Genomic DNA, 23589 nt, shown 5'->3' on the forward strand with positions numbered 1-23589 from the left:
AGATTTATATTTGGTTGGAGACTAGGACCCATAAGTCGGGGCTCACTGTTCCTGAAGAGGGAAATATAACTGTGCTGTGGTGAGCAGGAGGGCAGGTGTGGGAGAAAGAAGGGGGGAGGGGGAGAGCAGCACCTGTGAGAAAAGTGGAGGTGGCCCTGATGCCAGTGTGAGGGGACTTGGTGCTGTAGCTGCCACAAAACAGCATTTGACCCGAGGCTACATTAATAAAGATACTGTCCTTAGAAGAGGGAGGCTCTGTCACTGACCATTCACTGACATTGGGCGTGTGCCAGATGTGTGACAGTTTCTACATCTGGGAAACATCACTGAAGCAAAGTCAGAAAAATGGCTGAACTTGGGTAGCGTCTGTTCCAGTGGGAAGAGACAGACTATATCCTATAGCACAGTAAACGAGGAAGGTGTGTATGTTAGAAGGAGATAAGTGTTCTGGTTAAATATAGTGGGAAGGGAATCAGAGTGTGGGGTGTGGGACCAGGGAAGACGGTTGTATTGATTGGGGTGCTCAGGGTGACCTTGAGGGAAGCTGTGAAGGACACGAGGAATTACCCTAGAGGATGGGCACGTTCATTCCAGGCAGGGAACCTGCAGTGGGAATGCCCTGGGGCAGGAGTGTGTCTTGTTTCCGGGAAGAGCAGGGAGGCTGGTGTGGCTGCAGTGGAAAGTGATGGAGAAGAGACAGGTGCGGCCCGACCACGGGGCCAGGAGGATGGTAGAGGGCAGTGAGCTGTGGTCTGAGTGAGGTGGGAGGTACAGGACAGTTAGGAGCGGAAGGGGACATGGTGTGACCTCCTTTTAGAGGACGGCTGGAGCTGCGGTGCTGAGAACAGACTTCTGGGAGGGAGGCCAGAGGAATCTGCAGGTTTCTGGGCCAGACATGTTGCCACTGAGGGTGAGCGGTGGGAATAGTAGGAGTGGGGTTCTGGGTACGTCCTGAAGGTGGACATTACAGCATTTCCTAATGGGTCAGTCTGGGATGTGAGAATCAGGGAACCCCAAAATCTCAGGGGATACAAATAGAAAGATGGGGTTGCTGTCAGCAGAGATGGGGAAGGCTCTCAAAGATCATATCTGAGGGGAGGGGGCCTCATAGACATTCATTTTAAAGATGCTGGAGCTGAGATGTCATCGTACGGACAGTTGGACAGATGAGTCTGGACATTAGGGGAAATGTCCGGGCTGGAGAAATGGACTTGGGAGGTGACACATATAAATGATATTTGAAGCCTTAAGCATAGAGTAGGTCACCAAGGGAGTGATGGCCGTAGAAGAGAAAGGAACAAGACTGAACCCTGGACCCCCAGTGCTGTGATCTGATCAGACCACACACCTGTGCAGACGGCACAGCTCTGGCCCCACGTCGATAAGGCACGTAGACCAGCAAGTCCCAAGCTTCCCTGGGCGGGAATCCCCTGAACATCTTGTTAAGACTCAGAAAGTCTGGAGCAGAGACTCTGGATTTATAAGGAGGTTGGTGCTGCTGCTGGTCTTCAGGTCACACTTTTAGTAGCAAGACCGTCACCAGGATTCCCACAGGGCTGTGTGTCAGCCTCACCTGCAGGGCTTGTTACATAAGTGACTCCTGGGCTTGTGTCAGGTTCTCTGAGACGGTGGGTCTGGGAGAGGCCTGAGTGTCTGTAACAAGCCCACAAGCTGTCCTGGGGCTCAGCCAGCTTGGGAACCTCTGAGGTCAGTGATGGAGCTCAGGGTAGGGAATGGTCTGAAATACACTTTTAGAGTGTTTTTCCTCAGAAAGGGGAGGACATGTGTCGTTAATTATGAGACGTGATTTTGGGAGTTACATGTTCTCTCTACCATGGGGTAGAGTCAGTGGGAGATTTAGGAGTGGGTCACAGGTCAGTGTAATAAAATCTCTGAATGCTCGCTCCTGAAACTCTTCCCCAGATTGATTTCTGGGAGCAAACAATGGAATACAAATTTTTTCTAATTTAGACACACACACACACACACACACACACAAAGTCAGACTATTAAGTTTGGGAACTCATCCTAGAAAAAGTGCTACATACCTCACTGCTGAATATCACTACGGTCACCTTCGAAGTCCTCCCCTTGGGTAGCTATGCATTAATGCCAGTGCCTAGTCCCCCTTCAAAGCTATTTTGGGACTCTTTTTCTGGAATGGCCATCAAAGCGGTCGTCATATCACCCTTGATGTCCTGAATGCCATCAAATGTCTTTCTTTCAATGTTTCCTTTATCTTTGAGTAAAGAAAGAAGTCATTGGGGACCAGATCAGGTGAGCAGGGAGGGGGTTTAATTTGTTTACTGGCTAAAAACTCCCTCACAGACAGTGCCAGGTGAGCTAGTGCATTGTTGTGATGCAAGAGCCATGAATTGTTGGTGAAAAGTTCATGTCGTTCTCATCTAATTTTTCCACGCAGCCTTTTCAGCACTTCCAAATAGTAAACTTGGTTAACTGTTTGTCCAGTTGGTACAAATTCACAATGAATAATCCCTCTGATATCAAAAAAGATTAGCAACATCGTTGCAACAAGTTCACGAATTTAATTGTGTGACCGCGCATGCGCCCGTGTGTGTGTGTGTGTGTGTGTGTGTGTGTGTGTGTGTGTGTGTGTAAAACATTCTGGCAAAATACTATTTTGGGCAGGCCACAGAACACACTTGAGCCCACGCACCAGGAACTGACCCACAGTCCCCACAGGTCTGGTCCCACGTGGGAACAACTGTCCCTGCTGCTGGGCACACATGTCCCTGCTCACACCACTGACATCCATGTGGAGTCCAGACCCTGCGGCCATGACTGCTGTCACTGCTGCTCCTGGAAGCTGTGTTTTTACTGCCAAATGCATTCTGCTCGGTTCCAGCCTCTGTGTCACCACGTCCTGAGTCAGAGTCTGGCATGTGGTCACCTGATGGTGGGGCCTCATGCCGTGTCCAGCTGCAAGAGTGTTGGGGACAGTGGGTTTCTCTCTTATGGAGTGAAGTGGCCTCTGCCTCCCACCAAGACTACGTGTCGAATATTCCTAATGTAGCAAAAGAGTTCATGTGTTCGAGGTGAGGGATATAAGAAGAATGACTAATTTCAATTCTTGGAGCAAAGATCTGAGACTAGAACTTTCTCTGGTATTTTATAGGCACTCAGGTTTAGCTGGAAGAACAGGGACGAATAACCGACATTCAAGAGGTAGGTTGACTTGCTCACTCTTACTGTAAATTTCTTTGTGGGATGGTGAGGGATTTCTTTCTCCACTGAACCAATTCTCTGATTCTCGGACACCACCTGTGTGTCCTACACTTCAACTCAACTCTGACACCACCAACCTGGGGTTACATCAGACCCCACAGGTTACGGGCTCCGTCCCACAGGCTGCCCTCACTTCAGACACAAGTCACAAGTTTCAGGTCCCCATGTTACCTGCACTTCTGTCTGACGTGGGTACTAAGTTGGGGGTCCCCCGTTGCAAGTTCAATAATTTGCTAGAACAACTCATAGGACTCAGGAAAATGCTAAGCTTACTGTTACAGTTGGTTATAAAGGATACAAGTGAGCAGCCAGATGAAGAGGTCCGTAGGGTGAGGTCTGGAAGGGTCCCCAGTGTAGGAGCCTGTGTCACTGAGGTGGAGTGTGTCACCCTCCCAGCATATGGATGTGATGAGCAATTCGGTAGCTCTCTGAATTCTGTCGATGTTGGTTTTGTTTTTAATTGAAGTTTCATGACATAGGCCTGATTGATTAAGTGATTGGCCATTGGTGATTGAACTCAACCTCCAGCTCCTCTCCCCAGAGGTCAGGGAGTGAGGCTGAAAGTTGCAACCTTCTAATCATGGCTGGTCATTTTCGTGACGATTCCCCATCTTGAAGCTCTCTAGGACCCCTCAGCCAAAGGTCATATCATCCCAAAGTCACTCTTCTCACTCAGGAGATTTAAAAGGTTTTAGGAGCTCTGTGTCAGGAACTGGGGACAAAGATCAATTTTTTTTTATTATATCACAGGTCTTTGACCACAGATCCATTTATAACAAAAAGACCATAACAGTTAAAAGATGCTGGCACATTACAGGAGTCCCATTCAGTTACTAACAATTAGTCCAGTCCAGTGTCCTATTGAAGATATTTACATGCCTAATAAATTTACAAAAATTGTTCAACATTTTAGTCAGAGGGGAAATTCAAATTAGCTATAATAGGATATCATTGCACACCTCCCAGAATGGCTAAAATGAAAAAGTCAGACAATATCAATTGTTGGCAATAATTTAATTATATCTCATATATTGCTAGTGGGAGAGTAAATTGATTAAAGTACTTTGAAAAATTCTTTGGCCATACATTCTAAAGCCAAACATTCACTCGCCCTATGACCCTACATTTCTACTCCTACTTATATACCTAATAGACATGCGTGCATGTGTGTGCCAGAATATATGAAAAAATCATTCATAGCAGCATGATTTGTGAAATCTGGGCATAACACAAATGCCCATGAACGTCAGAGGACAGAAGTGTGGTCCTGTTCATATAATGGACCCCCTGTAGCCATGGGAATGAATAATCTACAACCACTCACAGCCTTAGGGGTGAGACACGGGGACATGATGTTGAGTGAGAGGCAGATACCAAGGAGTTTCCCCTGTAATATTCCATTCTACTAACACCTGATGGAACTTCTCTGCTGTTAAAAATCAAGCTAAGAGTTACTTGGGGAGAGGTTGGTTTATGACTGAATATGTCTCAAGAGGGTTTCCTGGAGCTGGAAATGTTCCTTGATGTGGGTGTTGCTTATCCCATGTTCACTTTGGGAAAATCCACTGCACACTTATGATTTGTCCACCTCTTTCTATGGGTGTGTTAAAATAAAAATAAAAAGGTTTTCAAAGTGAGAGGCAACGAGCATTTGAGATTAAAAAAAAAAAATCATAGCTATTTGGGAAGCATTGATTCAGACAGAAACACACATAATATTCCAGTTAGAAGCAAAAGGGATGGGTATTTATGAGAAAGGGAAGGGAAACAATTACATCAATAGAAGGAAGGCATTTCTATTGATGAAAATAACAACACAGTGATGCTAATTCTAAATAATTAAAATTTTCAGGTCAACAGTCAGAATAACTGCTTTCCTGTTATCTTTGCAAACAGTTCTCTGGGACATAATGCTGCTTTAGGCCCAGTTATAAAGGTTATTTGCCTGGTTTTAACATTTCAAAGGTTTGAGACATAAGACGTGCAAAGCAGTTCCTCTGGGATGGCAGCTCCTGCTCCAGTTTAAAGTGGCTGTTTAATATTTTTTTGATATTTCCCTCATTTTGATCAACATCTTTCCTTCTAAGTATCACTGATAAATCACTGGAAAGCAGCACTGATGGGTCATTAAAGCATCCTTGGCCCTCCATTGTTAGGACGGCTCATTTTCGGGGTGTCGTGCCACTGTCAGTCTCTCTTTGCCAGGAAAAGTCATTCCTGGTACGTCATGTCCCACGACGGAGGGAAAGTGGTTTTCCTTGTTCTTAGGAACTTTAGCTACATTGGAGCAACAAGAGCGCCAGCACAGAGGAGGCTTTGCCGTCGTGTTCCTTTAAGGGCAGACATCGTCTGTAGTTTCTTGAGGTTTTTTATATAAAGTCTCACAGGCCTTAGTGAGTATTTCAAATGTTGAGCAACTGTTATCAGAGTGGTGTCCTTATAACACCAAGACATGTGAAACAAATGGTTTTAGAACAGCAAATATTTTATAATAGCAAATAGAATGTTAAGTTCAATTTGAAGAATAGATTTGAACCAAGAGGCAAAGACTGAGGGCAGTTAGTTGAAGATTAAAAAACCTGAGGTGTCAGTGGGCACTGTATTTAGTCATTTGGTTTGTGCCTGGGTTTTATTTAGTTCTATCTATTTTCCAGAGGTGTTTCATCCAAGTACAAGCGGTATTAACAACAGAGCAAAGCCCACATGCTCAGCTAGGAGCTGGTCAAGAGCAATTCTACTGCCTAATACAACTCACATACGGGAATTTAAAGATTTTTCCTGGTCAGCTTTGTTTTAGTGGTAGATACAGCGATTTCCTCCAAGGTTTTTGATGTGTTGATAATCATGTACTTTTTCTTTTTTATTCTTTTTTTAAAGATTTTACTGGGGAAGGGAAGCAGGACTTTATTGGGGAACAGTGTATATTTTCAGGACTTTTTTTTCCAAGTCAAGTTGTTGTCCTTTCAATCTTAGTTGTGGAGGGTGCCGTTCAGCTTCAAGTTGTTGTCCTTTCAGTTTTAGTTGTGGAGGGCGCAGCTCAGCTCCAGGTCCAGTTGCCAATGCTAGTTGCAGGGGGTGCAGCCCACCATCCCTTGTGGGAGTCGAACCGGCAACCTTGTGGTTGAGAGGACGCGCTCCAACCAACTGAGCCATCCGGTAGCTCAGCGGCAGCTCAGCTCAAGGTGTTGTGTTCAATCTTAGTTGCAGGGGACAGAGCCCACCCTCCCTTGCGGGACTGGAGTAATCGAATGGGCAACCTTGTGGTTGAGAGCCCACTGACCCATGTGGGAATCCAACCGACGGCCATCAGAGTTAAGAGCACAGAGATCCAACCTCCTGAGCCACCGGGCCAGCCCTCACTTTATCATTTTAATACCTGCCCAAGGAAAAACTATTCTTCCAAATCTGGTGCCTTCACGGGGGCTGACATCACCAGCCATGAAACGTCCTTGTCTATGTGTGTAATTAGGGTGCATTTGGACACGTTAAGTAGGTTTAAAATAATGCCCAGTGTTATCTGGCCAGATGGAAAGTAAGGGGAAAAAGCAAACAACAACTATTACAGTGAGTGTCTGACCTCTCACATTTTTGTGAGATAGGAAGGAATTAAAGTGAGAAGAAAGGAAGGGGAATTATACAGGTTTGGCCCGAAATCTTGGATTAGCTTCCACAATAGATGTGATCTGCTTCATTTCCCAGTCATTTTAAATTTCAAATGTTCTGTTGGTTGAGCTGTCCAGTTTGGTGCAAGAGCTTTCTCTAAATTAGGAGACATGAGTCCAAGACTCAACACCTTTAAAGTTGGTCATACGTGGATTAGTTAAGAGAACCTGAAATCTGGAGGCATCAGGTAGGAAGGAAAAGATCAAAGCTTTAATTTTGTTCACAAAGGTATAATTTAGCAAATTGCTGTAGGTCGTAAGTAGCTTAAGAAGAATTTTTCTTATACCTGGGAGGAATAAAAACCAGTGATGTATGAGATTTTTTGAGTGAGTGCCGGGATCGTGTCTCATGAAACCAAAGAATGGAAGCACGGACCAAGGAGAGGCAAGGAGTTGTAAAAGAGGATAGTTTATTAACAAACAAAGGGCCACAGCTCCAAAAACGGGAGAGGGTCACAAATGAGGTGCCTGCCTGGGGCAAAGGCTCTTACTCTTATATCTTCTCTTGGCTGTTTGAAGAAAGGAACTGACACCTTTTGATGGAATTTGTTTATGGGTGGTTTTTTTTTGCTCTGTTTGCCCAACCTGAATGCATTAGCACAATAACTCATTCCTATCTATTAAATCTGCTCCGTTTGTCCTGGAGTGAATGAGTTACTTCAAATTCAGAATCTGGACTTTTAGGAAATGGCTGCCTATTGTTTATTCCACCAGGGACCTCCCTGTCTACCTAACAACATGCTAACTAACCTGTCTCACCAGTAATATTTTATATGAAAAGTAAAAAAAAAACTATAATCACTCTTACCCATGTTATTAATTCTCGTTGATCTTTAACTTCTTGTTAGTAGTTTAACAAATCCAGTTTTCCTTAGAGTTGTATAAATCTTTACTTAGTTCAGTGTTATGGTTTTTGTTTTGTTGTGTGTTTTTTTCTCTTTTTTTTTATTATTTTATTAGTTTCAGGTGCACAAGACAAAGCAAAACTTAGACGTTTATCATTTATATCCCTCACACTGTGTGAGCCCCCCTCCCCCCATCCACTATCCCTCCGTACGTTCCCCAAATTAATTTTCAAAACCCCATGACCATCTTATGGTTACCAACTATTTTCTAAACCTCTCACCTTCCCCTTATCCCCACCCACCGCCCCTCTAGCAACCCTCAGTTTTTCCTCCATGTTTCCAAAACTGTCTCTGATTAGTTCATTCACTTATTCTTTTCTTTAGATTCCGCATATAAGTGAGATCATATGGTATTTGTCTTTCTCTGTCTGACTTATTTCACTTAACATAATGTTCTCTAGGTCCATCCATATTGTTGCAAATGGTAAGATTTCTTTCTTCTTTATGGCTGCGTAATACTCCATTGTATAAATGTACCACAGTTTCTTAATCCAGTCATCTACCGATGGGCATTTCAGTTGTTTCCAGGTCTTGGCTATTGTGTATAGTGCTGCAATAAACATAGGAGTGCATAAAGATTTTTGAATTGAAGTTTTGGATTTCTCCGGATAGATACCTAGGAGTGGGATTGCTGGATCATAAGGTAGTTCCATTTTCAGATTTTTGAGATACCTCCAAACTGTTTTCCATAGTGGCTGCACCAATCTGCATTCCCACCAACAGTGCACCAGCGTACCCTTTTCTCCACATCCACGCCAGCACTTGTTGTTTGTTGATTTATTGATGATAGCCATCCTGACTGGGGTGAGGTGGTATCTCATTGTGGTTTTTATTTGCATTTCTCTAATGGTTAGTGAGGTTGAACATTTCTTCATATGTCTGTTTGCCATCTGTGTGTCCTTTTTAGAAAAATGTCTCTTCATGTCCTCTGCCCATTTTTTAATTGGGTTGTTTGTTTTTTTGGAGTTGAGTTGAGTTTTTTATAAATTTGTGATATTAACCCCTTATCAGATATATCATTGGCAAATATCTTTTCCCAATCAGTAGGATCCCTTTTTGTTTTATTGATGGTTTCCTTTGCTGTGAAAAAGCTTTTTAGTTTGATGTAATCCCACATGTTTATTTTTTCTCTTACTTCCTCGCTAGAGGATATATCAGTAAACATCTTACTCTGGGTAATGTCTGTGATGTTTCTTCCTATATTTTCTTCTAGGAATTTTATGGTTTCAGATCTTACATTTAAATCTTTAAGCCATTTTGAATTTATTTTTGTATGTGGTGTAAGGAGGTGATCCAGCTTCATCTTTTGCATGTGTCTGTCCAGGTTTCCCAGCACCATTTATTGAATAGACTGTCTTTACCCCACCGTACATTCTTGCTTCCATTGTCATAGATTAAATGGCCATATAGGCATGGATTTATTTCTGGACTCTCTATTCTGTTCCATTGATCTATGGGTCTGTTTTTATGCCAGTACCATGCTGTTTTGATTACTGTAGCCTTGTAGTATAATTTGAAGTCAGGTATTGTTATACCTCCCACTTTGTTCTTATTTCTCAAGATTGTTGAAGATATCTGGGTCTTTTGTTATCCCATATAAATTTTAGGATTATATGTTCTATTTCTGTGAAAAATGTCGTTGGTAGTTTGATAGGAATTGCGTTGAATATATATTGCCTTAGGCAGTATGGACATTTTAACTATATTAATTCTTCCTATCCATGAACATGGTATGTGTTTCCATCTATTTGTATCTTCTTTCATTTCTTTCTTCAGTGTCTTATAATTTTCTGAGTACAGATCTTTTACTTCTTTAGTTAAATTTATTCCCAGGTATTTTATAGTCTTTGGAGCAATTGTAAATGGAATTGCTTTTTTAATTTCTCCTTCTGATGTTTTATTATTGGTATATACAAATGCAACTGATTTCTGAATATTAATTTTGTATCCTGCTACTTTACTAAATTCATCTATCAGCTCTAATAGTTTCTTGGTGGAGTCTTTAGGGTTCTCTAAATATAGTATCATATCATCTGCATATAATGACAGTTTTACTTCCTCCTTACCGATTTGGATGCCTTTTATTTCTTTTTCTTGTCTGATTGCTGTGGCTAGAACTTCCAGCACTATGTTGAATAGAAGTGGAGAAAGTGGGCAACCTTGCCTTGTTCCTGATTTTAAGGGGAATGGTTTTAGCTTTTCCCCATTGAGTATGATGTTAGCTGTGGGTTTATCATATATGGCCTTTATTATGTTGAGATATGATCCCTCTATTCCCACTTTCTTAAGGGTTTTTATCATGAATGGCTGCTGAATTTTATCAAATGCTTTTTTCTGCGTCAATTGATATGATCATATGATTTTTATTTTTCATTTTGTTAATGTGGTGTATCACATTAATTGATTTGGATGTTGAACCACTTGCATACCAGGGATGAATCCCACTTGATCATGGTGTATGATCTTTTTAATGTATTGCTGAATTCTGTTCGCTAGTATTTTGTTGAGGATTTTTGCATCTATGTTCATTAGCGATAACAGCCTGTAGTTTTCTTTTTTGTGGTGTCTTTGTCTGATTTTGGGATCAGGGTGATAGTGGCTTCGTAAAAAGTGTTTGGGAGTCTTCCTCCTCTGGATTTTTGGAAGAGTTTGAGGAGAATAGGTGATAATTCTTTTTGAGCGTTCTGTAAAATTCACCTGTAAAGCCATCTGGTCCAGGGCTTTTGTTTGTTGGGAGATTGTTGATTACTGATTCAATTTCCTTGGTGGTAATCAGTCTATTCAGGTTTTCTGTCTCTTCTTGAGTTAGCCTTGAAGGTTGTATGCATCTAGGAAATTGTCCATTTCTTCCAGGTTGTCAAATTTGTTGGCATACAGTTGCTCATAGTAATTTCTTAAAATTTTTGTATCTCTGTGGTGTCTGTTGTCACTTCTCCTCTTTCATTACTGATTTTATTAATTTGGGTCCTCTCTTTTTTTAATGAGTCTGGCTAAAGGTTTGTCAATTTTGTTTATCTTCTCTAAGAACCAACTCTTGGATTCATTGATCTTTTGTATTGTTTTTCTGGTTTCTATTTCATTTATTTCCGCTCTGATCTTTATTATCTCCTTCCTTGTACTCCTTTGGGCTTATTTTGTTGTTCTTTTCCAGATCCCTTAAGTGTGAAGATAAACTGTTGATTAGTGATGTTTCTTGTTTCTTTAGGTAGGCCTGCAGTGCTATGAACTTCCCTCTTAGGACTGCTTTCATCCCATAGATTTTGGGTCATTGTATTTTCATTTTCGTTTGTCTCGAGATATCTTTTGATTTTTTCCTTGATCTCCTGCTTGACCCATTCATTATTTAGTAACATATTATTCAGCCTCCATGAATTTGTGTGTCTTCCAGTTTTTTTCCTGTAGTTCATTTCTAATTTCATAGCACTGTGGTCAGAGAAGACAATTGGTATGATTTCAATTTTCTTAAATTTATCCAGACTTGCTTTGTGGCCTAACATATGGTCTATCTTGGAAAATGTTCCATGTGCGCTTGAGAAGAATGTGTATTCTGCAGCATTGGGGTGGAATGCTCTGAAAATATCGATTAAATCCAAGTGGTCCAATGTGTCATTTAAGGCTGTTGTTTCCGTATTGATTTTCTGTCTGGAAGACCTGTCCCTTGTTGTCAGAGGTGTGTTGAAGTCCCCTACTATGATAGTGTTACTGTTGATCTCTGTCTTTATGTCAGTCAATATCTGTTTTATATATTTAGGTGCTCCTATGTTGGGTGCATAGATGTTTACTAGGGTTATGTCCTCTTGTCGAATTGATCCCTTTATTATTATATAGTGCCCATCTTTGTCTTTTAATATTTTCTTCATTTTAAAGTCTATTTTGTCAGAAATAAGTATTGCAACTCCAGCTTTTTTCTCATTTCCATTTGCATGGAATATCTTACTCCAACCCTTCACTTTCAGCCTGTGTGTGTCTTTCGATCTGAGGTGAGTCTCTTGTATACAGCATATACAAGGGTCTTGCTTTCTTATCCACTCAGCCACACTATGTCTCTTGATTGGAGCATTTAAACCATTTACATTTAAAGTGGTTATTGATAAGTACATAGTTATTGCCATTTTAAAACTTGTAGTTAGATTGTTTTCATTTTTCTTCTATTTACAGAAGTCCTTTTAGTATTTCTTGCAATGCTGGCCTGGTGGTAATGAATTCCTTTAGCTTATTCTTTTCTGGGAAGCTCTTTATCTCTCCATCAATTTTAAATGATAGCCTTGCTGGACAAAGCAACCTAGGTTGTAGGCCTTTGTTTTCCATCACTTTGAGTATCTCCTGCCACTCCCTCCTGGCCTTCAATGTTTCTGTAGAAAAGTCATTTGATAGTCTTTTGGGAGTTCCCTTGCATGTAACCCTCTGTCTTTCTCTTGCTGCTTTTAGGATTCTCTCTTTGTCTCTAATCTTTGCCATTTTAACTATAATGTGTCTTGGAGTTGACCTGTTTGGGTTTATCCTGGTTGGAACTCTCTGCACTTCCCGGGCTTGTATGTTGGTTTCCTTCATCAGGTTAGGGAAATTTTCAGACATTATTACTTCAAATATGTTCTCAATCCTTTGTTTCTTCTCTTCACCTTCTGGTATTCCTATGATGCGCATGTTGTTGCGCTTGATGTTATCCCATAAGTCTCTTAAACCATCTTCATTGTTTTTTGTTCTTTTTTCTTTCTGTTGTTCTGTTTGGGTGATCTCTGCTAACTTGTCTTCTAAGTCGCTGATTCGATCCTCTGCTTCATCTAACCTGCTGTTAATTCCTTCAAGTGAGTTCTTTATTTCAGTAATTGTGTTCTTTAGTTCTAACTGGTTGTTCGTTATGATTTCTACATCCTTCTTGATGTCCTCTCTAAGCTCCTTAAACATTCTTATCATCAGTATTCTGAATTCTGTCTCTGATAGTTTGGTTACCTCTGCTTCATTTAGTTCCATTTCTGGAGGTTTCTTCTGTTCTTTTATTTGGGATATGTTTCTTTGTTTCCTCATTCTGGCTGACTCTCTGTGTTTGCTTCGATGTATTAGGTAGATGCCCTGGGGTTCTTAGTTCTTGCTGGATTAGTATGTAATAAATGTCCTTTATATTTCACTTGCACTACTTCGTTCTTCTCCCCTGCGTGTGCTCCAAAAGTGACTCTTGTGTTGTGTATATTGTCCTGTTAAAGAAGATCTTTAATTGCTTTTCACTTGTGAGTAGGTGGGGTTAACTCCTAGGCTGACTAGTTGTGAGACTTGGCTCTGCCCACGCAAGGTGTTCTGCTCCGTGAGGGTTGACTGCTTAGATGTGGTTTGGCCTCTATGTGCCTGTAAAGAATCTCCTCTGGGTGTGTCACTTGTAGGTCAAACCTGGTAGTACTCTGGTTTGGTCTGGAATTGGCCTCTGGGTATGTTGAATCTTGTGCCTCTTAAGCTGGGCCCTGGTAGGGCAATTTCAGAACAAAGCAAATCACCAAGCACAACAACAACAACAAGGAAAAAATCAAATACATTCACATGTAAAAAATAATTGACAACCCCCACTCGACACAGGCAAAGATGTCAAAGATATAAAGACAAATCAAAACAGAACAAAAAACAGCACCAGTCATGGCTTAAGCCCACCTAGTAATCTCCAGGTTGTTCTCTGCTGTAGCACAGAGTCCCCTGCGTATTGTGCAGGTAGAGCCAGTCACCTGGTGCCCAGAGTGACATTGGGGCTGCAGCTTTAGATGCATGGGGCTGAGGGGTCTGGACAGTAGTTTTTACAAAGCCAGTGCAGTTTCTGCCCTTGCCTGCACATATGCACACTGGGAGTAGCACCACCAGCCCTGTGTCCAGTTCTCCTGAGTCTTAGGGCACCTCTTCCCTGTGTGTGTGTGTGTGGCGGGCGGGAGATTTCTCAGCTGCTGAAAGCTGAGAGCTGCGTCTGCCACTTACTGCTGATCCCTGGGAGTGCCTCCCCGGATGTAATTGCCCCGCCCTAGGCAGGCCAGAAAAGGTGGTGGCTGGCGACGGAGGAATCCACCCTCTCCTAGTCCAGCAAAAACCACACTCCTCTCAGCCTCCTCCCTGGGCCAGAGCCGTCCACCAGTCTTCCCAGAGCCCAAGCACCAAGGCTCCTCTTTAATCTGACACTGTTCCTCAGATCAGGGGCCAGATCAAGTCTCTGGAAGGGTGGGGGTAGGATTGGAAGAGCGGGGGAAGGGGCCCAGGTATGGAGTTTGTGTCCTTTGTCCGGACTAAGGCTTAACTGGAGGTATCAGCTGAGGTTATTGCCTCAAATGCTAGATATGCTGCCTCCGCGGCGGGAGAGGTCTGCTGTGGGGCGCAGGGTAAAGAGTCCGCCACCTGGCTTTTGTGTTCTCTCTTTTGTCCTGGGAACCCCTGCGTCTGTGCAGCTGCGGATGTGGTTGCCCCGCCCTAGGCCGGCCAGAAAAGGTGGGGGCTGGGGAGGGAAAGAGGGGTCTTCTCTTTCCCAGCCCAGCTGTGTCACACCCCACCCGCAGGCCAGAAACGGTGGTGGCTGGGGACGGAGGAGTCTCCTGTCTCCTAGGCCAGTGAAAACCACACTCCTCTCAGCCTCCTCCCTGGGCCAGAGCCGTCCACCAGTCTTCCCAGAGCCCGAGCACCAAGGCTCCTCTTTAATCTGACACTGCTCCTCAGATCAGAGGCCAGATCGAGTCTCTGGAAGGGTGGGGGTAGGATTGGAAGAGCGGGGGAATGGGCCCAGGTATGGAGTTTGCCTCAAATGCTAGATATGCTGCCTCTGGGGAGGAGAGGTCTGCTGTGGGTCGCAGAGTAAAGAGTCTGCCTCCTGGCTTTTGTGTTCTCTCTTTTGTCCTGGGAATCCCTGCGTCTCTGCAGCTGGGGATGTGGTTGCCCCACCCTAGGCCGGCCAGAAAGGGTGGGGGCTGGGGATGGAAGGAGGGTCTTCTCTTTCCCAGCCCTCTGTCTTACACTCTTCCTAGCCAGAAAAGGTGGTGGCTGGGGACGGAAGATTCCCAGCTCCTAGCCTCCTCCCTGGGCCCGCCTGTCTTCCCGGAGCCCGGGCTCCAAGGCGCCTCTGTAATCTGCCGCTGCTCCTTAGTGCAGGGGCTAGATCAAGTCTCTAGAAAGGCGGGGTAGGGTCGGAAGAGCGGGGAGGGGCCCAGGTATGGAGTTTGTGTCCTTTGTCCGGCCTAAGGCTTAACTGGAGGTATCAGCTGAAGTTATTGCCTCAAATGCTGGATATGCTGCCCCTGCGGCGGGAGAGGTCCCCTGTGGGACGCAGGGCAAAGCACCCACCTCCTGGCTTCCACGCTCCCCTCCGTCCTGGGATCTCCTGCATATCTGTAGCCGTGGGTGTGGGCTGGATTTTCACAGGCACAGGTGCGGAGCAGATTTCCACAACCTGAGGGTGGGGGCCAAATTTCTACAGCCACAGGTGTGGACCACGATTCCAACCCGCGTCCCCACCGCCGCAGGTGCGGTGTGTCTCCGCTCTGCTCCCTTCCTTCTTCCCCTGCTCGCCCAATTTTTCCCCACCTGCAAGTAATCCCTGTGCGAGTCTCTTCGCTGTTCTGCGTGATGAGCAGAGAGTCCTTTGATGGGTTATAAACTTCCCGTTTCTGATAAGATCGGACGGAGAACTCAAAAAGTGCGACCCGCTGCCACCATTCCCCAGTGTTATGTTTTTAAACTTACGAGAAACCTGTATTTTAGAGTACTTGTAAGATGTTTTTAATGAATATTTGAAGATGAAACACAGTTGTCGGAGTATATTTTGCCAAAGTATCAGAGTAAAACCATAACTGTCTGTAAATTACAAAAGGCTTAAAAATGGCCATGGTTAAAGGTCTGGTGAGAGTTTATATACATCCATATACACATAATGTAGTTGACTCAGTTTCCCATTCCAGTCTTAGTTAGCTGGACCATATGGAAATTCTTTCCTCCTCCACAAACCTTCTGCAATATACACAAACATGCAACTTACCTGTACCTTTCCATTTTTGTCTTATTTTTTCCTTTCTAATTTTGAAACAATCTTCTAGTTTAGGACAAAATTACTTTCCTTTTGCTTTATTTACCAAAATACCCTCAAAACAAAAACAACCCCATGTCCTTTATATCCTACCTTATCCAAAAAAACACATTCTATTTTCCTTTCCCTCAACAAAAATGCATCTTCGCACTTCATACCTTCTTCTGCTGAAAACATACATCCCATTTTCATGTACAGTCATTTGTTTTATCCTTTTGTCATGCGGGAGACCCTGCTTGCTGCGCCATGTGTCGTGCAGGGCATCCTGCGGGGTCTCTGCTCCGCTCCCCATACAAGAACGCAGGATATGGTGAGGCCAAAAAGAAACACCACGAGCCCATAGGTAGGGAGTCATACCACTATATTCTCTCTGGCGGCACTATACTCTCACTGGAGGCTGGATCCACACTGTCCATAAACCGCCATCCACACCATCTTCTTGCTATCCCCCATTTCTTCTCTCTCTCCTCTCTGCTAGTGTAGCCACAGCAGTTATATTGTGGCCAATGGCTCACTGGTTACAGCTGACGGCCAACTAGCCACAGCTGATGGCCATGCAATCACAGTTGGCCATTTACTACCTGAGCCAGCACCTGTCTATGTGAGGCCGAGAGCCTGGAAACTGCTTTCTGGGGCTCTGCCCCCACACTTTATTAATTTTTAGTAGTTTTGTAAAAAATCTAATTTCTTTATAACTCAACATTCTGCAAGGGAACTTACACAGCAGTCTGTATTTTAAAAAGGTCACTTTTTTATTCCCTTCAATCTCTGTGGATATTTTAGTTAATTTCTTGGTGTTTACATCTCAAAGACACGGTAAGAGTTACAGCTTTAAGAGACAGAGAAGGACTATGTTGTTCAGCATTCCCAGGACATGTCAGAATTTTACATAATTTTTAGAAAATGCATATTTAGAAAATAATATATCTACTATGTAAATATAACCAAAGGTTTAGCATCATTTATTTGACAGTGCTTCCCATATAATTAACATACCAAATAAGCCTAATTAGTTTAATTTTCCCCTTTTATAAAGAGAGAAATTGTCTTCGAAATGTTTCAGGGGCCTTCTGGAACACCCCAAAGTTATTCCTATGTCAATAAGACAATTTGGAATCTGATCTTGGGAGGTTTGTCAAACACATCAAGAGTTTTAAAACACTTCATAAAATACAATCATAGGTCAGTGTGGAACAATTCTTAATAGAACAATACTAAATTATGCATTTCACCAAAGTAACAAGAAAAGATTTTAAAGAGAAATACGTGAGGTTACATAGTTATAAGCAAATGTTCATAGTTTTTTTTTTTTGTTTAATTAAGAAGACTTGGTTTAGTTAGGCAATTAAAGACCTGATGATAAAAAACACTTAATCATTTAAACAAAACATAAATCTTTGTTTTCCACTGATAATTTCTTATTAAGAGTACCCCAATAATACAGGAAAATTTTGTGCTTTTAGCAGAGAAATAACATTAAATTTTAGCTCTACATAAGTATGTCATTGATGTTAAAGCTTAATTAATTTTTAAAAAGCCCTTATAATAACAATTGAAATTTAACCTGCTTAATTATAAGAGATAAAATTCTTTCTTTCTCTCTTCCCATTCTGAAATAACCAGAACAAACTCATTTTCATTTTCCTTAATGAAAGCATATCTCCATATCTCAGACTGATTAGCAGTCTTTAGCTAGACAAATTTGTGAATACATTTTGTAATCTCTACAAACATAGGTTTTTGACTGGCAAATATATTTCATCATTTTAGAACAAGGTGATTCCTTAACATAACATAAGACATTTTTATTAATAGACCCAAATATCTTTAGTTTTCCTATATTAAGAAGCCAAAAGTAGGTAAATTTAGATTCATTTAGCAATTAATGTTTCAGTATTTTACCTTATTTTGGAAATAAGATATTCAATGATTTTCATCTTTTCATTTAATGTAGTACATCTCTAAGGTCTCAAGTTACCAAAAGACTTTGGGGAACTATTTTTAAGTACACACACCATAAAACATTTATTGATGAGACGTTTCACCAAAATTCTTTTATTTTATTTACATCTATTTAATCTAGTAATTCTCAATAATTATACTTGGATTACTCATGAAAATTGTATGAGACATTAAAGTCAATTATTTTCCCCAGCTATTTTCTTGACAAACCCTGTAACAGAGATAACACGAACTTAACTTTTTGGAAACACAGATAAATAATATATTAAATTTGGTAAATCTAAAGACATGTCTGTTTTAATTAAAGCAACAAATTTAAATCAATTTTAATAATAAATATGTTTTCAGATCACATGATCCTAAAAAGCATTTGGGTTAGTTTCTGCTATATTTCTTAATTAATATAAGCACTTAATTTTTTAACCAGTTAAACAGAGCTCTTTATATAAACCAAGTCTAGTGATTTCCTTTGGAGGTAGACATACATACACATATATAAACAGACATAACCAGAGACCTGATAGTTTCATTAAAATAATTTTTTTTTTAGCCATGAGAAGGTACAATAAGACAAAACCCCCATTAGTTTATAACAGTTGGAATAATTTAAGTGCATTCATTCAGGTGGCTGAGGCTCTAAGATTTGTATTGGTCCTTGATAAACACTTTAGTTAAGGAGACAGTGGGTGCTGCTTAGGCAAAGGAACTCTTTTAGCTGCTCGTGTTTTTGAAAAAAGCTTTCTTCCCCACCTCCTGCCCTTTTTTATTTATTTAGTCTCAGGCAGTTGTAGGCTGTGTTTTCATTTCTGATTACCTGTTAGCAAGGCCTTGCAAGTCACTGAGGTTTATAAAACTCCTATTAGGCTTCTAATTTTGACAAATTTCTGATCATAGAGTTATGAAATTATTTTAAATAACTTGTCAGTTTTCAGGTAGGACAAACAGTAAGAAATTTTAAAGTACCTACTCAGATGGTCAAAAATTATTCATTTATTAGAAACTTCTGCTTATTAACCAGAGAATGCTTTCCATTGTCCCAGAGAGGTTTGGATTCCTTTCCTATGAAATCCTTTTCTTAAGACAAGCAACATAACAGAGAGAGACAAGAAAAGGAAACAAAAGAGCATGAAATAACCAAGTGAGTACTCATCCATCAGGAAACCCTGCAGAGCTACTCACATCCCAGGGCGCTTCTCACAAGCAAAAGCTGTGAAAAGCCACTCCTGATAAAAGAAAATTTCTTCCCACATAACTGCATTGGCATAGAATTAACCCCTGGTCATTCACAGAAGGTGCAAAGAATTCATGAGACGCTACAAAGTGGGAGAACAAGAAAGTTTTATTGAAATTCAGGCAGAGAGAGTTCTGGCAAAGGGAGTTTTGCCAGGGCAGTCTGAGACAGAGCTGCGGAGACAGAGCGGTAAGAGCGAGATGCAGGCAAACGGAGTTTAGCCAGGACAGAGTCCAACGGAGACAGCTGTGCTGATGAGAAGGAGTGCTGGGGTTTTATATTTTTCCATGAGGGATGTAGGGTGCCTGTCAGATTGCAGGGATCTGTCATTACAAATATCTCTCCTGGGAACTGTCCTATTCCCATCTATGATAGGTGTTTGTTAGTTTGCAGGGGGATGCCATTGTGATTGAGAACTGTTCTGTCCCCATCTATGATGGACGTCAGCTTGCAGGGAATTGCTGTTGTAATTGGGAACTGTACTGTTCCAATCTATGATGGATGTAAGGTGCTTGTCAGCTTGCAGGTGCAGTGATAGCCAGGGGAGTCAGAGCCAAATGATTAATGTTTCAGCTCATTCCTGCCACAGCTTACAAGCCCAGTCCTGTTAACTCTTAACTTGTCTCATCAGTAGCAAGCTTCTCTGACATTTCCCATATGTCAGCACCTGAGGCAATTGCCCCTACTCCTCCATGAGGGAAAAATCCCGTTCTTGAGGTGAAAAATCTCTCCTTGAGAGAAAAACCCACCTGACCTCAAATAAAAGTATTTGACCTCAACCAAAAAAGGAAGAAGGCTTGAATGTAAGAGGGCTTCACAGTCAGGGAGACAGCAGTCCATGGAGTCTGTGAGCACAAAAGAGCCTCTGTAGGTACCATACCTGGTTCCAGGGGACGCTGGACCATGAAGGTGAGGCCACTTTAGTCCCCTTCATAGTCACCAAGATATGTGAACCTAAAAATAAAAAGGCTTTCCAGGTGAGCAGCAACAAGCTTTATTTGAGATTTAAAAGAAAAGACTAACTCCTTGGGAAGCACTGATTCAGGCAGAAACCCAAATAATGTTCTGATTATGACACAAAGGCAATGGGCATTTATGAGAAAGGGAAGGGGAACAATTATATCAATAGATGGAAGGCATTTCTATTGGTGCAGATAATGTAATACAGTGATGTTAATTTTAAACGACTAAAAATTTTTTTCACTCTCATAGTCATCACATCCTCTTTCCTTTTATCTTTGTAAGCAGTTCTTTGGGGCACACACGTGGCTTTAGGCCCAGTGCAAAGGTTATTTTGCTGCTTTAACATTTCAAAGTTTTGAGGCATAAGACGTGCATAGCAGTTCCTCTGGGATGGCAGCTCCAGCTGTGTTTTAAGGTGACTCCATTTATTATTATTTTTTGAGAGGTGTTGTTGTCTTTCATGAAAGTATACTTTTCTGGATTTTTTAAACAATTCTATTTAAGCTAACATAGAATTCTTTTTATCGAAAGCTCTTAGAAATACAATATTGAAATAATCACTGCAATTAAAAAGAAATCCAAGGAAATATATTCCTGTGATTCAGTTATGAAAAAGAGACTCTAAAGCAACAGCAGTAAGCCTGGGAGCTGAACCAGAATCGTTTTGGGAATGGTCGTCAAGCAGGAGCTAGGAATGAAAACCCAAACAGGCCCCTGGGAGGGGAGAATGTGAAAGATGCCCTAAGTGGTGCATGAATGCCTCATGGGAAGTGGCTGGTGGGTTGGCTGTACAGTCAGAACTAAAAGAAAACAAAGCTGGAAAATTGAGAGGTGGAGAAGAGATGTGTTCATAGACCTCTTGCCGTGGGCAGAGTGGTGAAGGTACTGGTGTGCGTGTGGATGCCAGCAGAGGTCATCCCTGTGGTGGGGGCTGCTGGAACCCGGTGGGAGCGGTGTCTTGTTGGATGGTGTCACGTAGCCTCTCCCAGAACCCCAGGGCTTTCTCATGGGGACCCCGTATAAAACGACAACTGGGATGGAGCTTGTATGGGCACAGCAGTGTGGCTTTCCACTCACCCAAGCTGACCTGGCATCTGCCACTGCTGAGTGCCCAGCCTGCTAATGACAGCTTTTTAAAATTTTTTTGAAAAAAGAAATAAAATAAGTGAAATCAATTAAGAACAAAAGAGAGTTGTCTCAGATAAATACGTCACTGCAGGCATAGGAGAGATTTAAACAATCTTAAAACTATGAAGAACTTTATGTCAATGGAAAAGTCTTACTGCAAGGAAATAAGTCAAAGCAGTTGTAAAAATTCTGTTTCCCTTCAGAATATCCAGGATCTTTTACAGGTAAGTTCCACAAAACTTTTGAGGAGGGTTCATGATCTTATATAAAATAGTCAAAAGAATGGAGACCTACAGTGAAAGCCAAACAACTCCTTTTATTCGGCAGGGGTAACGCTGATCATAAAGCCAGGTAGGGGGAAATAAGAAGAAAGCATTCTGGGAAAATCGCCTTTCAGAAATTAGGTGTGAAAATCCTCAGAATAAAGCCATTATGTGGGTGTGTAAACTATATATAAAATATATGTGACAAAACTGGAGATTACAACTGTGACAGTCTTTGGAAAACACGGCTCAGAATTTATGTGCTATGTTTATTCAAGAAGGGCCAGCGTAGTGCTAAAAGGAGACGTGTGGGTAAAGAAGATCGTCAATCCTACTCTCAGAACATCCTGGATAACTCAACAAGTTAACCGTTCAAAACACGATAAATGGATGGAATTAATACAGACACAGAGCAGGAAGCTAATTGTTCATCACCTAAATATGATGCATTTACTGCTTTAGTGAAAGAAACGACAGATCCTTTCCATTGTGAAATTGAGGGATCCCAGGTAACATGTGATGTAACTTGATCTCCAAAGTGCATAGACACAGGTGCTATAATTATACTGGAATTGCAGATGCTGTGACTTTCTCTTTGTTACGTCTTGTGATGAACAAAGGCAGGTCTGTCAGAATGTATTGCAGCAGCCAAGGCTCCCTATGATCAGACATTAACTGCATATGACACTACACCAAGGTGGGCATTAACCCTAAGGCACGTGTAATGGGTGTTCCCTGTGTGGTTGTGATTGTACCTGCCCGGCTGTATTGGAAGATCACGTTTGTACCATTGCAAAAGTCCCTCCCCGGGGGTCCTTGTAGTGATGCAGCAGGATGTCAGGTGCCCTATGAAATGATTATGAAGCAAGTAAACAGTTCTATTTCTGGAATCCAGTGGGATAAAGATCAAAAGCCTCCTTATTATAACTATAAAGAGGCTGCTGGCCGTACCCATGACATGTGGTGTGATAACCCGTGAGCATGTCTTTAAAGGCAGCATATATACAGACATGTGGCTCACACGGCCTTGGCATGTGGCTCACACGGCCTTGGCATGTGGCTCACACGGCACTGGCGTGTGGCTTACACGGCATTGGCATGTGGCTTACACGGCACTGGCATGTGGCTTACATTGGCATGTGGCACTGGCATGTGGCTTACACGGCATTGACATGTGGCTTACACGGCACTGGCATGTGGCAGGCAAATGCTGGAGCTGCTATAGCCAAACAACAAACTGAAGAAATGTGGAAAGTCTTAAATCCAACCTGTACAAACATGAACATCTTCTGTCAAACTATTAAGATTTAGAATATTATCTGTATAAACAGATCTAGTTTCTCGAAGAGACAAAAAATATGTATTTTTTGTCATGTTGCTATATATTTTAGTTATTAATATACTCAAAAAGAGATTCTTTGTTTATATACTATATAAATATACTATAAAGCAATTAAATACCTTGACCAAGTTAGGTATCCCAAGAGTACAAGGACATTTAATCTTTAATTCATTTAATGCACTTCACCATTAAATTAAACGATAAAAATAGACAGGGATGATGGCACCTTAGTAAATGTAGAAATTACTGCAGATGAAATTCAAAGCTCCCTGTGACTCACTTCTCCAGTCATCTTCCACTTGAAGGACCCATGTGATTAGATTAGATTAGCCCCACCCCCATTGTGGGGGTGAAAGACTTGTACACTGAAAACCAGAAAAGACTGCTGAAAGTAATTTAAAAAGACACAAATAAATGGAAAGACATGGATTGGAAGACAGATGGTTAAGATGACAATATTACATAATGTGACCTATAAATTCAATGTAATCCCTATCAAAATCCCAACAGCATATAGGATCTTGGGAGACCCCGAATAGCCAAAACAATTTCAGAAAAGACGAACAAAGTTGAAGGTCTCAGAATCCTTCGTTTCAAAATGTATAAGAAAATTATAGGAATCAAACTGTGTGAGTGTCTGGCATAAAGGCAGAGCTATAGACCAGTGGACTGGAATAGAAAGCCCAGAAATAAACTCTTGCATACACAGTGTTCTGGACAAAATTGTGTCCCCCAAATTCTTATGTTGATGCTTTAAACCCCAATGGGACTGTATTTGGAGATCGGACCTTTAGGGAGGTCATAAAACTTACATGAGGTCATAAGGGTGGGATTCTAATCCCACAGAAT

General features: G+C 41.8%; 1 protein-coding gene, 1 long non-coding RNA gene and 1 pseudogene across 2 annotated transcripts in view; all 3 read left to right on the plus strand.

Moving 5' to 3' along the window:
* The window catches only part of LOC109439938 (TBC1 domain family member 22B), a 323763-nt gene that overhangs the window by 272077 nt on the left and 28097 nt on the right, over positions 1–23589 (plus strand). The window lies entirely within an intron of this gene.
* Positions 1–23589, plus strand: part of LOC109441477 (class I histocompatibility antigen, Gogo-B*0102 alpha chain) — a 266582-nt gene that overhangs the window by 207395 nt on the left and 35598 nt on the right. The gene's annotated exons all lie outside the window — the stretch shown is intronic.
* On the plus strand, positions 19948–22709 carry LOC141571766 (di-N-acetylchitobiase pseudogene; annotated as a pseudogene).

The sequence above is a fragment of the Rhinolophus sinicus genome, linkage group LG05 (assembly GCF_036562045.2).
Source record: "Rhinolophus sinicus isolate RSC01 linkage group LG05, ASM3656204v1, whole genome shotgun sequence".
NCBI classification, from domain to species: Eukaryota; Metazoa; Chordata; class Mammalia; order Chiroptera; family Rhinolophidae; genus Rhinolophus; species Rhinolophus sinicus.